General features: G+C 44.7%; 1 protein-coding gene across 2 annotated transcripts in view; it reads right to left on the reverse strand.

Annotated features, from left to right (window-relative positions):
* csrnp3 (cysteine-serine-rich nuclear protein 3) overlaps positions 1 to 17,742 on the reverse strand; it is an 82,944-nt gene that overhangs the window by 21,722 nt on the left and 43,480 nt on the right. The window contains exon 3 of one of the 2 annotated variants that reach the window (XM_061971687.2): positions 13,281 to 13,468. The exons of the other annotated variant lie outside the window; for it this stretch is intronic. The gene's annotated coding sequence lies outside the window, so the exon portion shown is untranslated. The remainder of the gene's footprint in view (positions 1 to 13,280; positions 13,469 to 17,742) is intronic. 2 annotated transcript variants of the gene reach the window in all.

A 17,742-nucleotide genomic window follows, 5' to 3' on the forward strand; every position in this document is an offset into this window, starting at 1 on the left:
AAACTACCATTTTGCCCTAGGCAGAGTTCATGTAGCACTTATTTGTGGCCCATAAGCCGGGTGTAAATGTAAATATTGAATGACTGAACATAAGCCGGGTGTAAATGTAAATATTAAATGACTGAACAGAACCAGGAAGTCATACATGCAAGTAGTGAGTTTGCAGTTAAAACTCCTGCTCTCTTTCACAGATAAAACAAATCAAAACAAAAAATATCTGCTCTCTTAAAATACAAACTTAGCTCGTTAGCAGGTATAGCAAATAATAGACTATTATAGATAACAGACTGGCTCCCAATTGGCTATTTGTTGCTGCTCGACTATTGTTATGTTAGAAAAACAATCAAACAGAGAGCAGTAAGCCTAACAGGTCATACAGTTTTTAGTGAAGTCTGATAGCGTAAGACTAGCTAACGATAGTTAACTCCTATGATGAGCAATTTTTAAATCAAAGTAAATAAAACAAATCATTAATGAAATGCAGTACATTGTAGTGAAATCTTTTTGCTTATGTCGTGGTTTACTAGCGTCAGCCGTGTTAGCTAAGTCGTATCATTAGAAATTTTAAAATAAAATATTTCGAAATACGGCTAATGTAAATCCTATAAGTAGATTATCTGTCAAGTCAATCATGAAATGTAGTAAATTGTAGTGAAGGTCGCTGTTGCTATTTTGACATCGGAGTTCAATAGCTACGGGCACATTAGCTAGCTTGTATGATAAGCAATTTTAAAGTAGAAAACATTCTAAACATTCTAATGCACATTCTCAAAATAGATGAGTTGTCTGATAATTCATGAAATGTACGTAGAAGGGAAGTGTGTTTGCTGCGAGTCAGACTGTTTACTAGCTACAGCCGCGTTAGCTAGCTCAGAGGACTTCAAACCAAAAACAATATTCAAAACGTGGTGATTTCAGAGTGGAGTACTTGTAGTAAAAACCAGTGTCATTACTATAAAAATCAATACTGCTCATAATTACTTACATTTATGTGCTTTCTATGCATTGTAATAAGAACTTTCTCATATTGTAAAACTTTGTTGCAAGTTAAAGTTAAAGTACCAATGATTGCCACGCACACACTAGGTGTGGCAAAATTATTCTCTGCATTTGACCCATCACCCTTGATCACCCCCTGGGAGGTGAGGGGAGCAGTGAGCAGCAGCAGTGGCCGCGCCCGGGAATCATTTTTGGTGATTTAACCCCCAATTCCAACCCTTGATGCTGAGTGCCAAGCAGGGAGGTAATTGCTCCCATTTTTATAGTCTTTGGTATGACTCGGCCGGGGTTTGAACTCACAACCTACCCATCTCAGGGCGGACGCTCTGACCAGTAGGCCACTGAGTGAGGGTGAAGACAAGCCAGCCTGCAACAGAACATTCTTTAACCCTAAAGAAACAGAATTGGTCTGTTGCCTTAGCTCCGCCCTTTTGGTAATGCACCACTTCATAGTACACCATGAAGGTTACTAAAATGTTACAGAACAGTTGTGTTTGTATCCAACTGTACTGCCTCGTGGGAACGTGAAAGCTTTTGTCAAAAGACAAATATTGTTTATATCCTTATCTAAAGCAGGGATGTCAAATTCAAGGCCCAGGGGCCACATCATTTTATCTGGCCTGCAAACACCTAGAAATGATGTATGTCAATAAAGTACTTCATATTTTCTCACTAAATGTCATTGTTTTTATTCATTTTGACAGAAAAAATATATGTACTGCTTGAAATTGCATACCTTTTAAACTTTAATAGTATCCAATATTGCAACAATTATTACACTATATTATCATACTTTCCAAACATGTTTTTGTCTAAATAAAAATAAATAAAATAGGCTCCAGCACCCCCTGCAACCCAGTAAGGGACAAGCAGTAGAAAATGGATGGATGGATACTTAACTTTACAGCAAACTACCCATCAAATTCATAAAAATGACAATACATTTTACAGTGTTCATTACAGCATATTACTGTAAATTTAAAAAAACTAAACATTTTTTGCGTTAAAATTCTGTTGACTGAGCTGCCGTATTTTTACTGTAAAATCTTGTTAACAGTATATTACTGTAAATGGAAAAACGATTCATTTGTTTTTACAGTAGAAAAAATGGCAGTTAAGTTGCCAGAATAATAAAATAACTTGTACTGTTTTTCCATGAACAATATCATGTTGTAAAAAAAAAAAAAAAAAACCCACAATATTTTACAGTAAATTGTTGTAAATGTTACGTTTTTACGGTACAGCCTACTTACCAGTGTTGGGACTAACGCGTTACAAAGTAACGCGTTACTGTAACGCCGTTAGTTTCGGCGGTAACTAGTAATCTAACGCGTTATTTTTTTTTATTCAGTAATTTAGTTACCGTTACTACATGATGCGTTACTGCGTTATTTTACGTTACTTTTGATGTAGTATCGGCTAGAAACAGAAGCGCTGCGGTGTCGTTCTTCTGAATCTTCCTCTGTCACAAGCCGGAGAGAAGAAAAGAGGCGCGGTCTATGTGTGTGTGTGTGTGGGTGTGGGGAGGGGATGACGCACACACGCGGTTTGATATATGAAACAAAACAAAAAAGTTGTTGGCACGTTCAGTCCACACACAGCGTGGTCATGGCGAGCGGAGTAACGGAGGAGCTTGAACGCCCCCGCCATTGAATCGGTGTTTTTATAAGTGCAGACTCGGTTGTGCAAAACGAGGGTTTTAAAGACATGCTGAACGTGCTTGAACCACGTTACGACATCCCGTCGCGCACCCACTTCAGCAATAAGATTGTGCCAGATCTTTATGAGCAGGAGAAGAAAAAAGTTGTGGATGAACTATCCCGAGCATCAGCTGTTGCGCTCATGACAGACGGGTGGACGTCCAGCGGAACTATAAGCGCTCACTTCATCACAGCAGACTGGGAGATGAGAAGACACGCCCCCTCTACGAGAGTCACCTTGCGCAGGTACTGACACAAGCAGTGGAGGAATGGAAGATAAAGATATCCCAGTCACACGTGATAATGCCAAAAATCAAATAATTACAGAGAATGAGGCAGGACTGGGACCACAGATAGGTGCTTTGCACATGTAGTGAATTTGGCATCACAGAAGGGAATCTCAGTCAATAGGATGGAGCGCCTCTTTGGGAGGATCAGGAAGGTTTCTTACTTCCACCCAAGCACAACAGCTGCTCATGTGCTTAAGACAAAGCAAGAAATGCTAAAGCTGCCTGCTCATACATGATGTCCCAACGAGGTGGAACTCCACTTATGATATGTTGGAGCAGCAGGCAGCTATATACTCTGCATTGACCCACAACACCCTGAAGACAAATGTCACCCTGTCTGATGATGATGATGTGAGAGTGGCAGGTGAGGTCCTCCAGGTGCTTAAACCCCTCAAAAGTGTTCCATCTCTACTGAGCACTGAAACTTCACCATCTGTGTCAATGATCCAGCCACTGAAAACAAGTATTCTACAATCCATGGCTCCAAGTGTGGAAGACAGCAGCATCACTCCAGATGTCAGGCTTTATGTTTCAAGGAAGATGATGTGCCTTCTTATGTTGCACTTTAACTTGTTTTTTATTCGTGGTCATTGGTCCAAGTTTAAAGAAAGGAGGAATGCCTTTTTATGTTGCACTGTTTTTCATTAATTATGTTAAAAGGAAAATAAAAATGTATGTCAAGTTGATCAACAGATTGTATTATTCTCCAGTGCAATAGCAGTACTGAAATGAAGGCAAAAAGGGCATTAATGGGAGCTTTAAAAAAAAAAGAAGAAAAAAAGAAGTAACTAAATAGTTACTTTTCACAGTAACGCATTACTTTTTGGTGTAAGTAACTGAGTTAGTAACTGAGTTACTTTTGAAATAAAGTAACTAGTAACTAACTAGTTACTGGTTTTCAGTAACTAACCCAACACTGCTACTTACAACAATGTATATAATGAATAATGAAATCCAGAGGCATATTCCTACATTATTGGCTGTTACACTCTGATGGCAGACATAACTGCCATGTGGCCCTCAGGGAAAACCACTTGGACATCCCTGGTCTAAAGCTTTCCCAATTCAAGAATGTATCCTAAACCCAGCTTAAGTTTTTGTGCGTGAGATGATTGGCACCTTCTGCGCACTGCAAACAGTCAAGATGGTGCACATCTTTAGAAAGTCTCGCTTTCAAAGCAGCTTCCATTCACAGACCTTTCATTGGGGCTCTGCTAGCCAGTCATGCACATGCACATGCACATGCACATGCTGCCTGTCTGCCTGTCTGCCTGTCTGCCTGTCTGCCTGTCTGCCTGTGAATATAGAAGAAGAGCTGCAGCCCAGACAGGAGCACCTTTAACCTTTAACCTTTTAACCATTAACCTTGAACCATCACTGCCAGACAAAGAGAGGGAGGCTCATTGTTTGCTGGAGGCTGTGTTGGCTTTTTGACAGCAAGTCTGCCACAACATCACCAGCTAATGAAGAACCTCCACAACATCACCAGCTAATGAAGAACCTCCACAACATCACCAGCTAATGAAGAACCACCACAACATCACCAGCTAAAGAAGAACCTCCACGACATCACCAGCTAATGAAGAACCTCCACAACATCACCAGCTAATGAAGAACCACCACAACATCACCAGCTAATGAAGAACCTCCACAACATCACCAGTTAATGAAGAACCACCACAACATCACCAGCTAATGAAGAACCACCACAACATCACCAGCTAATGAAGAACCTCCACAACATCACCAGCTAATGAAAAACATCCACAACATCACCAGCTAATGAAGAACCTCCACGACATCACCAGCTAATGAAGAACCTCCACAACATCACCAGCTAATGAAGAACCACCACAACATGGTAAATGGTAAATGGGTCGTACTTGTATAGCGCTTTTCTACCTTTTTTTAAGGAACTCAAAGCGCTTTGACACTATTTTCCACATTCACCCATTCACACACACACATTCACACATTCACACACTGATGGCGGGAGCTGCCATGCACGGCGCTAACCAGTCCCATCACATCACATCACCAGCTAATGAAGAACCTCCACGACATCACCAGCTAATGAAGAACCTCCACAACATCACCAGCTAATGAAGAACCTCCACAACATCACCAGCTAATGAAGAACCTCCACAACATCACCAGCTAATGAAGAACCTCCACAACATCACCAGTTAATGAAGAACCTCCACAACATCACCAGTTAATGAAGAACCTCCACAACATCACCAGCTAATGAAGAACCACCACAACATCACCAGCTAATGAAGAACCTCCACGACATCACCAGCTAATGAAGAACCTCCACAACATCACCAGCTAATGAAGAACCTCCACGACATCACCAGCTAATGAAGAGCCACCACAACATCACCAGCTAATGAAGAACCTCCACGACATCACCAGCTAATGAAAAACCTCCACGACATCACCAGCTAATGAAGAACCTCCACGACATCACCAGCTAATGAAGAACCTCCACGACATCACCAGCTAATGAAGAACCTCCACGACATCACCAGCTAATGAAGAACCTCCACAACATCACCAGCTAATGAAGAACCTCCACGACATCACCAGCTAATGAAGAACCTCCACGACATCACCAGCTAATGAAGAACCTCCACGACATCACCAGCTAATGAAGAACCTCCACAACATCACCAGCTAATGAAGAACCTCCACAACATCACCAGCTAATGAAGAACCACCACAACATCACCAGCTAATGAAGAACCTCCACAACATCACCAGCTAATGAAGAACCTCCACAACATCACCAGCTAATGAAGAACCTCCACAACATCACCAGCTAATGAAGAGCCACCACAACATCACCAGCTAATGAAGAACCTCCACGACATCACCAGCTAATTAAAAACCTCCACGACATCACCAGCTAATGAAGAACCTCCACGACATCACCAGCTAATGAAGAACCTCCACGACATCACCAGCTAATGAAGAACCTCCACGACATCACCAGCTAATGAAGAACCTCCACAACATCACCAGCTAATGAAGAACCTCCACGACATCACCAGCTAATGAAGAACCTCCACGACATCACCAGCTAATGAAGAACCTCCACAACATCACCAGCTAATGAAGAACCTCCACAACATCACCAGCTAATGAAGAACCTCCACAACATCACCAGCTAATGAAGAACCTCCACAACATCACCAGCTAATGAAGAGCCACCACAACATCACCAGCTAATGAAGAACCTCCACAACATCACCAGCTAATGAAGAGCCACCACAACATCACCAGCTAATGAAAAACCTCCACAACATCACCAGCTAATGAAGAACCTCCACGACATCACCAGCTAATGAAGAACCTCCACGACATCACCAGCTAATGAAGAACCTCCACAACATCACCAGTTAATGAAGAACCTCCACAACATCACCAGCTAATGAAGAACCACCACAACATCACCAGCTAATGAAGAACCTCCACAACATCACCAGCTAATGAAGAACCTCCACAACATCACCAGCTAATGAAGAACCACCACAACATCACCAGCTAATGAAGAACCTCCACGACATCACCAGCTAATGAAGAACCTCCACAACATCACCAGCTAATGAAGAACCACCACAACATCACCAGCTAATGAAGAACCTCCACAACATCACCAGTTAATGAAGATCCACCACAACATCACCAGCTAATGAAGAACCACCACAACATCACCAGCTAATGAAGAACCTCCACAACATCACCAGCTAATGAAAAACCTCCACAACATCACCAGCTAATGAAGAGCCACCACAACATCACCAGCTAATGAAGAACCTCCACAACATCACCAGCTAATGAAGAACCTCCACGACATCACCAGCTAATGAAGAACCTCCACAACATCACCAGCTAATGAAGAACCTCCACAACATCACCAGCTAATGAAGAACCTCCACAACATCACCAGCTAATGAAGAACCTCCACAACATCACCAGCTAATGAAGAACCACCACAACATCACCAGCTAATGAAGAACCTCCACAACATCACCTGTTAATGAAGAACCTCCACAACATCACCAGCTAATGAAGAACCACCACAACATCGCCAGCTATTGAAGAACCTCCACAACATCACCTGTTAATGAAGAACCTCCACAACATCACCAGCTAATGAAGAACCTCCACAACATCACCAGCTAATGAAGAACCTCCACAACATCACCAGCTAATGAAGAACCTCCACAACATCACCAGCTAATGAAGAACCACCACAACATCACCAGCTAATGAAGAACCTCCACAACATCACCAGCTAATGAAGAACCACCACAACATCACCAGCTAATGAAGAACCTCCACGACATCACCAGCTAATGAAGAACCTCCACAACATCACCAGTTAATGAAGAACCTCCACAACATCACCAGCTAATGAAGAACCACCACAACATCACCAGCTAATGAAGAACGTCCACAACATCACCAGCTAATGAAGAACCTCCACAACATCACCAGCTAATGAAGAACCACCACAACATCACCAGCTAATGAAGAACCTCCACGACATCACCAGCTAATGAAGAACCTCCACAACATCACCAGCTAATGAAGAACCACCACAACATCACCAGCTAATGAAGAACCTCCACAACATCACCAGTTAATGAAGATCCACCACAACATCACCAGCTAATGAAGAACAACCACAACATCACCAGCTAATGAAGAACCTCCACAACATCACCAGCTAATGAAAAACCTCCACAACATCACCAGCTAATGAAGAACCTCCACGACATCACCAGCTAATGAAGAACCTCCACGACATCACCAGCTAATGAAGAACCACCACAACATCACCAGCTAATGAAGAACCTCCACAACATCACCAGCTAATGAAGAACCTCCACAACATCACCAGCTAATGAAGAACCTCCACAACATCACCAGCTAATGAAGAACCTCCACAACATCACCAGCTAATGAAGAACCTCCACAACATCACCAGTTAATGAAGAACCTCCACAACATCACCAGTTAATGAAGAACCTCCACAACATCACCAGCTAATGAAAAACCTCCACAACATCACCAGCTAATGAAGAACCTCCACGACATCACCAGCTAATGAAGAACCTCCACAACATCACCAGCTAATGAAGAACCACCACAACATCACCAGCTAATGAAGAACCTCCACGACATCACCAGCTAATGAAAAACCTCCACAACATCACCAGCTAATGAAGAACCTCCACGACATCACCAGCTAATGAAGAACCTCCACAACATCACCAGCTAATGAAGAACCTCCACAACATCACCAGCTAATGAAGAACCTCCACAACATCACCAGCTAATGAAGAACCTCCACAACATCACCAGTTAATGAAGAGCCTCCACAACATCACCAGTTAATGAAGAACCTCCACAACATCACCAGCTAATGAAGAACCACCACGACATCACCAGCTAATGAAGAACCTCCACGACATCACCAGCTAATGAAGAACCTCCACAACATCACCAGCTAATGAAGAACCTCCACAACATCACCAGCTAATGAAGAACCTCCACAACATCACCAGCTAATGAAGAGCCACCACAACATCATCAGCTAATGAAGAACCTCCACGACATCACCAGCTAATGAAAAACCTCCACGACATCACCAGCTAATGAAGAACCTCCACGACATCACCAGCTAATGAAGAACTTCCACGACATCACCAGCTAATGAAGAACCTCCACAACATCACCAGCTAATGAAGAACCTCCACGACATCACCAGCTAATGAAGAACCTCCACTACATCACCAGCTAATGAAGAACCTCCACGACATCACCAGCTAATGAAGAACCTCCACAACATCACCAGCTAATGAAGAACCACCACAACATCACCAGCTAATGAAGAACCTCCACAACATCACCAGCTAATGAAGAACCTCCACAACATCACCAGCTAATGAAGAACCACCACAACATCACCAGCTAATGAAGAGCCACCACAACATCACCAGCTAATGAAGAACCTCCACAACATCACCAGCTAATGAAGAACCTCCACAACATCACCAGCTAATGAAGAACCTCCACAACATCACCAGCTAATGAAGAACCTCCACAACATCACCAGCTAATGAAGAACCTCCACAACATCACCAGCTAATGAAGAACCTCCACAACATCACCAGCTAATGAAGAACCACCACAACATCACCAGCTAATGAAGAACCTCCACAACATCACCTGTTAATGAAGAACCTCCACAACATCACCAGCTAATGAAGAACCACCACAACATCGCCAGCTATTGAAGAACCTCCACAACATCACCTGTTAATGAAGAACCTCCACAACATCACCAGCTAATGAAGAACCTCCACAACATCACCAGCTAATGAAGAACCTCCACAACATCACCAGCTAATGAAGAACCTCCACAACATCACCTGTTAATGAAGAACCTCCACAACATCACCAGCTAATGAAGAACCACCACAACATCACCAGCTAATGAAGAACATTCACAACATCACCAGCTAATGAAGAACCTCCACAACATCACCAGCTAATGAAGAACCTCCAAAACATCACCTGTTAATGAAGAACCTCCGCAACATCACCAGCTAATGAAGAACCACCACAACATCACCAGCTAATGAAGAACCCCCACAAAGTGTTGGTTTGCTTATGGACAAAAGAGATGAAGAAAAGGTCCTGCTATTACTGTATGCTGTGCTCAGGCTGGGATACTAAGTGGTTTCCATGGAGACGGCAGTGCTCTCCACATGACTAATATGTGCAGAGAAACAAAATGCCTCCATTGCAGAATAATGAAAGTATAAAACAAGGATAGCAAAAGGAAGACTTTTCCACACTCTTTTTTTTCTAAGCATCTAAATCGCAGGTGTCCAGGGACCACTTCAGTGATGGAACCCCACATGTCATCTCATCTTGGACGTGTGGCCTCCCACCTCCATTCATGTGGCCTCCCACCTCCATTCATGTGGCCTCCCACCTCCTTTCATGTGGCCTCCCACCTCCTTTCTTGTGGCCTCCCACCTCATTTCATGTGGTCTCTCACCTCCTTTCTTGTGGCCTCCCACCTCCTTTCTCGTGGCCTCCCACCTCCTTTCTTGTGGCCTCCCACGTCCTTTCTTGTGGCCTCCAACCTCCTTTCTTGTGGCCTCCCACCTCATTTGACGTGGCCTCCCACCTCCTTTCTTGTGTTCTCTCACCTCCTTTCTCGTGGCCTCTCACCTCATTTTTTGTGGCCTCCCACCTCCTTTCTTGTGGCCTCCCACTTCCTTTCTTGTGGTCTCTCACCTCCTTTCTTGTGGCCTCCCACCTCCTTTCTCGTGGCCTCCCACCTCCTTTCTCGTGGCCTCCCACCTCCTTTCTCGTGGCCTCCCACCTCATTTCACGTGGTCTCCCACCTCCTTTCTCGTGGCCTCCCACGTCATTTCTCGTGGCCTCCCATGTCCTTTCTTGTGGCCTCCCACCTCCTTTCTCGTGGCCTCCCACCTCATTTCATGTGGTCTCCCACCTCCTTTCTCGTGGTCTCCCACCTCCTTTCTCGTGGCCTCCCACGTCCTTTCTCGTGGCCTCCCATGTCCTTTCTTGTGGCCTCCCACCTCCTTTCTCGTGGCCTCCCACCTCCTTTCTCGTGGCCTCCCAACTCCTTTCTCGTGGTCTCCCACCTTTTCTTGTGGTCTCTCACCTCCTTTCTCGTGGCCTCCCACCTCCTTTCTCGTGGCCTCCCACCTCCTTTCTTGTGGCCTCCCACCTCCTTTCTTGTCGCCTCCCACCTCCTTTCTTGTCGCCTCCCACCTCCTTTCTTGAGGCCTCCCACCTCCTTTCTTGAGGCCTCACACCTCCTTTCTTGAGGCCTCCCACCTCCTTTCTTGTGGCCTCCCACCTCCTTTCTCGTGGCCTCCCACCTCCTTTCTGGTGGCCTCCCACCTCCTTTCTTGAGGCCTCCCACCTCCTTTCTTGAGGCCTCCCACCTCCTTTCTTGTGGCCTCCCACCTCATTTCTCGTGGCCTCCCACCTCCTTTCTTGTGGCCTCCCACCTTCTTTCATGTCCACAACATTATTTCCTGTGATCCTCCACATCATCATAGGCCATATCATTTTGTGGTCAACCATGTCATTTAAACTGACCCGCCACATAATTTTACGTGGTCCACCATGGCATTTAAACTGGCCCGCCACACTTTTTTAAATAGTTGCACTTTATTTAAGTGGCTCTTCACTACATTTGATGTGGTCCACCATTTAAGAGCCCGCCAAGTTATTTCACCTTGTCCATCAATGTAGTCGGCACATCATTTAAAAAGGTCCGCCACATCATTCATGTGGCCTGCAAAAGGCTAGAAGTAATAAAGCACTTTCTGGCTAAATGCAATGTATTTGCTCCTTCAATTTTGACAGAAAAAAATACTGAATATATTTTCTACACTTGAATATCTGATCATGCAACAAGATGTTCTGAACATTTGTTTTTGTTCCAATAGATAATATCTGCTTGACTTAAGGTTTCATAGAAAGGTATCCATCAATCTGTTAGTAAAACATAGTAATCAAAAACAGTTGCTTTGGCAAATTGTGTAACAAGGCTATTATACCTTTTAAATTCATCCATATTTACTATTATAAGAGGCCCTCTGAGGGCAGACATACCGTATTTTTCGAACTACAAGGCACATATAAAATCCTTTCATTTTCTCAGACCTCGACAGTGCGCCTTATAACCCGGTGTGCCTAATGTACGGAATCATTTTGGTTATGCTTACCGACATTGAAGCTATTTTATTTGGTACATAGTGTAATGATAAGTGTGACCAGTAATGGCAGCCACACATAAGAGATACGTGTAGACTGCAAAATGACTCAAGTAAACAACACCACAATGTTAAATGTTCCATACACGGCACTCAAAAATCTATCAAAATGTTTCAGTAGGACTTTGGTAAGCTATGAAGCCACACCGCTTGATGGATTGTACTGTGCTTCAACATAGGAGTATTATTATGGTGTGTGTATAAGGTAAGACATTATCTGGCGTTTTGTTTTGCCATATTATGCAAAAGCAACTTTTCTTACCTTCTGGTACCTGCTGATCTGTATTTGGGATCTGCATAATTCCTGAAAATTTGTGCGCATCCGCCTTTGTAGTCTGTGATGACACCGTAGTCGATAAACTTCTTCTTTTTCTCTATCTTCTTGTTATGTGACATTCATCCTCCACTGTTGCCATTTCTAATATAAAGTAGTGTAAAGTTCTTACTTATATCTGTCAGTAAACTCACCATGAAAGCACTAAAACATACCGGTGTAGTGAGTTTACATTATTCACCCAAGGAACTTTAGTTATTAGAGAGTTCTGGTCGGAACACATTTTGGGTGTTGTTGTTGCACTAGTGAGCCACGGATGAGGAGATGCTGCTCCGTTATTGATTGAAGTAAAGTCCGAATGTCATTAAAACAGTTAGCTCCATCTTTTGACACTTCTTCCACCCCCGTCCTTGCACGCTACACCGCTACAACAAAGATGACGGGGAGAAGACGCTGTCCAAGTGGAGGCACGTAAATAAGACCGCCCACAAAACGGTGCATCCTGAAGAGACTGTCAGAAAGTGACTTGAAGATGATGTGTAAAACATCATCTATGCAACATTTTGAGCAAAGAACCACCATTACATGTTATGTAGACCACAAGGAAGTATTTTACTTTTAGAAAATAATCATGACTCCTTTAATGCGCTTTATAATCTGGTGCGCCATACATATGAAAACAGATCAAAAATAGACCATTCATTGGCAGTGCGCCTTATAATCCAGTGTGCCCAATGGTCCGGAAAATAGGGTAGTTGCGATTTGACCCTCAATAAACCCAAGTATGACAGCCCTGATCTAAATGGTTCGATTACACAGACCATCAATGATACAATTATAATATTTTATAATATTTTATAACTGCTCTTTTTTTTCTTAGTAAGCCAAAAGGATGGAAAAGCATTGCATCAAAAAAATCCTTGTCAGAATCCCTACAGGCACACACATGAACTTGAAATCTCGCCTCTCTCTTCTCCTTTAATCAAGTCGTTGGGGTAACACACATTTCTCAGTCTGGAGCACACACACACTCACTCACTCACTCACTCACTCACTCACTCACTCACACACACACACACACACACACACACACACACACACACACACACACACACACACACACACACACACAAATTCTGCAATGATGTGACAACGTAGAAAAAAAGCAGTTACTGACCTCCACTGTCTTCTCTTCTTCTCACCACAGCACAGCTACACATGCATGTGGAATTGGAAAAAAGATGATGGATGAGGAGCATTCCATTTTCGCCTCAGTCCACTGACTGGCAGCAGTCCCACAGGTCCATGGATTAAACCCCCCCAAAACAAAGGAGGGGTGCAGCAGGAAGTAGGAGTGTGTGGATACTAGAATAGAAGGAGCTGGATGTCAGTCTTTGTCTCAGTGCTGCTCTGCTGTCACACAAAGGCTCATTAGTTGGCAGGAAGGCAGGAGGCTGAATGAAAGCACAGTCAGCCTGAGAAGTCACATGGGTGGTTTGTCTGGGAGCGAGCGAGCAAGAGAGAGAGAGAACCAGGCGTGCCTCCTCTCCTGCTGTCTGCAGATATTTTTACCAACATGGGAGGGGGTTGTGGTGATGGCGGAGCGGGGGGGATGCACCAGTAGGTGTGTTTGGGAGAGATGGAGGAGCGGGGGAGATGCACCAGTAGGTGTGTTTGGGAGAGATGGAGGAGTGGGTGGGATCACTAGTTGGTGTGTTTGGGAGAGATGGGAAGGGGGGATGCACCAGAAGGTGTGTTTGGGAGAGATGGAGAAGTGGGGGGGATGCACCAGTAGGTGTGTTTGGGAGAGATGGGAAGGGGGGGATGCACCAGTAGGTGTGTTTGGGAGAGATGGGAAGGGTGGGGGGGTGCACCAGTAGGTGTGTTTGGGAGAGATGGGAAGGGGGGATGCACCAGTAGGTGTGTTTGGGAGAGATGGGAAGGGGGGGATGCACCAGTAGGTGTGTTTGGGCGAGATGGAAAGGGGGGGATGCACCAGTAGGTGTGTTTGGGAGAGATGGGAAGGGGGGATGCACCAGTAGGTGTGTTTGGGAGAGATGGGAAGGAGGGATGCACCAGTAGGTGTGTTTGGGAGAGATGGGAAGGGGGATATGCACCAGTAGGTGTGTTTGGGAGAGATGGAAAGGGGGGATGCACCAGTAGGTGTGTTTGGGAGAGATGGGAAGGGGGTGCACCAGTAGGTGTGTTTGGGAGAGATGGGAAGGGGGGATGCACCAGTAGGTGTGTTTGGGAGAGATGGGAAGGGGGTGCACCAGTAGGTGTGTTTGGGAGAGATGGGAAGGGGGGATGCACCAGTAGGTGTGTTTGGGAGAGATGTGAAGGGGGGTGGGGGAATGCACCAGTAGGTGTGTTTGGGAGAGATGGGAAGGGGGGATGCACCAGTAGGTGTGTTTGGGAGAGATGGGAAGGGGGGGATGCACCAGTAGGTGTGTTTGGGCGAGATGGAAAGGGGGGGATGCACCAGTAGGTGTGTTTGGGAGAGATGGGAAGGGGGGATGCACCAGTAGGTGTGTTTGGGAGAGATGGGAAGGGGGATATGCACCAGTAGGTGTGTTTGGGAGAGATGGAAAGGGGGGATGCACCAGTAGGTGTGTTTGGGAGAGATGGGAAGGGGGTGCACCAGTAGGTGTGTTTGGGAGAGATGGGAAGGGGGGGTGCACCAGTAGGTGTGTTTGGGAGAGATGGGAAAGGGGGATGCACCAGTAGGTGTATTTGGGAGAGATGGGAAGGAGGGGATGCACCAGTAGGTGTGTTTGGGAGAGATGGGAAGGGGGGTGGGGGTGCACCAGTAGGTGTGTTTGAGAGATGGGAAAGGGGGGATGCACCAGTAGGTGTGTTTGGGAGAGATGGGAAGGTGGGGATGCGCTAGTAGGTGTGTTCTGGGAGTGTAACACCCCAATGCTGTTAGACAGCAAGTGACTCATGTTGGGAGGTTATTCAGGTAGATGAATAATGTATACCAAAGCCTTCAAGTGATGCACTCAGAGAGGATGTTGTGCCACTTGCTCGTGTCATTAGCGACATGACTGCTAGTTTTAGTGAGCAAGTGAATGTGCTAGCTCAAAATTACAATATAAATCCCCCTGCTTTGCATAATGTAGTATTGAATCATATTTGCGAAAAAGGTGGTAACGTGCTAACTACTTCAACCCCAGCAGCTGAACTTAAAACACATACTGCCCCCAATCCAAGAATTGTCATCTCAAACAATGCTAGCCAACCGTCTACGCAGGCCTCTAGTGACGCCTTGCTTGTTAAACCTTTACCTGAAGATGTTCAGAAGGTAATTGTGGAACATATTGTGAAACATGTCTAGAGTCACGTCTATTCTCTGGTAAATGTCCTAAACCTTCTGCAGAGGTAGATTATCGTTTTAAGCAAATGTTGGACGACTCTAGTCTAGCGGTGGCACAGCAGCGTTGATAATTGACAGTTTACTGAGCCCAGCTGGAAATATAGCTCTCTTCATTGCAGCACAAGCCTCACACAATGCTTATCTCCACGAACTAGATAAGGCTTATTGTAATGCATCCGATTACTTGCGTCGACTCCAAACTCTTCTGCAGGAAGCTGTTGAAAACAATGGTATGGCTAAACAAGATGCTGACTCGCAGCTGTTGTTGGGATGACTTCTTAATAGCCACCTTGCAATTAAAAGAACCGTTCATAGCCTTTCCACTAACACTCTTACCTTCTTGGACATGTGACAGAGAAAAATGAGGAAAACACAACATATGGGTGATACTCCAACCAAAGTTTATAAAAAAGCACATATAACCTATGATGTGTCCAAACCATTTCCCCCTAACAATCCTACAGGGTGAGGTGCTTGAGGAGGGGATCAGGCACCAAGTCAGACAGAACAGACGTTCATTGACCCCTCAACAGCCAAACCTGTCTTTAAACGAATAGGATCTCCTGCTGTTGAACAAGCTGGAGCTAATTGCACTGTAAGTTCCCCTCTTTTGAGTCAGTGTGTGCACAAGTCTCTAAATGAAAGCAATATATTTGATATTCCCGACGGACTTGTAAGAGAGCCGTGTGACAGTGACGCATGGCTGGATGGAGTTAAGTGCAAGTGCACAGTGGACTCAGGCTCACAAGTGGCAATCATATCTCAGTTATTTTACCTTTCTCAACGACAGCTATACTCAACCAAGACGGCACTTGACTTAGAAGATACGGCTGGACAAATAATTCCCTATCTAGGGTATGTGAAAATCGATGTTCAGTTTCCTGAAAAGTGTGTGTGGCACAGATAAATGCTTTCCCATTATAGCATTAGTAAGCCCGGCTCAGTCGTACAATAGCATGTATCCGCTTCTTGTTGGTACCAACACTCTGCGTCCGATGGGGAAGAATTGCCAAAAGCAGGGTGGAACAAAGTTCCTTGAAATACTTCCTATTCAAGCTAACTGGGCGATGGCTTACACAGAATGGTTTAGACTTACTGACTCCCAAATAAAAGATGCCAAAGTTTTGTGACACTAAGCAGCGAGGTTCCTGACGCCTTAAGCAAGGCAAACTTTGCACTGTAAACAGCAGCTGCCACACGAAAACACATGAGGGTTCTCAGGCTGTATTGGGTAGTATGGAGGAAGGTCCCACACCAGGTGGTTTGATTGTTTATGTAAAAGCTGGATCCCACAGCAAATTTAAACTGGTGTAAGAAATAGGTTCGAAAGGTATATTACTTTGCATCCAAAACCAACCATTGCTCTGTGCTTTTTAATCGACTGGGCTGTGTCTGTTGTGCCTCCTGACCAAAACATCTTTAGAAACCTTCCTCAGCCTGACGCATATTCCTTAAGGGTGTCACAAGATAGAAAGAGCAACTCTGTAGTTGACACCCTCCATCTTGACTTTAGTGGAAGTCCCATATCAACCCAACTGAAGGAGTACATAGAGGCTAGAGTTGAGAAAGAGGTACCCGCTGCATTTGCTAGATATGATTTAGGACTGAGAGTGTTGCAGGTGTCACTCATCGCATAAAACTGGAAGAGCATGTTGCCATTCAAAAAACAAACAGGGCGTGTTTCACCAGCTGACCTAAATGACTGGAGAAGGGACTTGGCAATGGGTGTCAGAGAGGAATCGCAAAGTCTCTATGCCTCTCCAATCGTTATTGTCAAAGAAAAATGGAGAGCTGCGAATGGAGGTGGACTACCGCAAGTTGAACAACCTGACAAAGAAGGACAGTTACGCACTACCTTGAATAGAGGAAACCTTTACCTTGCTGTCAGGTTCAAAATGGTTCAATCCTTGACCTTAGGAGTGGATACTATCAGCTGGATTTTGAGCCAGCTGATCGTCCAAAGACAGCATTCACAACACCCTTTGTAACGTGGCAGTTTCCCACGATGCCACAAGGCATCACCAACTCCCCAGATACCTTCCAGCGAACCACAGAGAAGGTGATGGATTAATCTGCAAGAGGTAGTTGCTTTTCTTGACAACCTTATAATTTTCTCTAGTTCCCTTGAGGAACACAAGGAGGGACTGATGAAAGTTCTTAAACACATTGCTGACTTTGGTCTCAATTGTCCTCTTCCAAATGCAAATTCTGTCAGACCACAGTGAAACTAAGACATGTTATTTCTGCTCAAGGAATCCAGCCA

Source organism: Nerophis lumbriciformis, linkage group LG13 (genome assembly GCF_033978685.3).
Source record: "Nerophis lumbriciformis linkage group LG13, RoL_Nlum_v2.1, whole genome shotgun sequence".
In the NCBI taxonomy this organism is placed as follows: Eukaryota; Metazoa; Chordata; class Actinopteri; order Syngnathiformes; family Syngnathidae; genus Nerophis; species Nerophis lumbriciformis.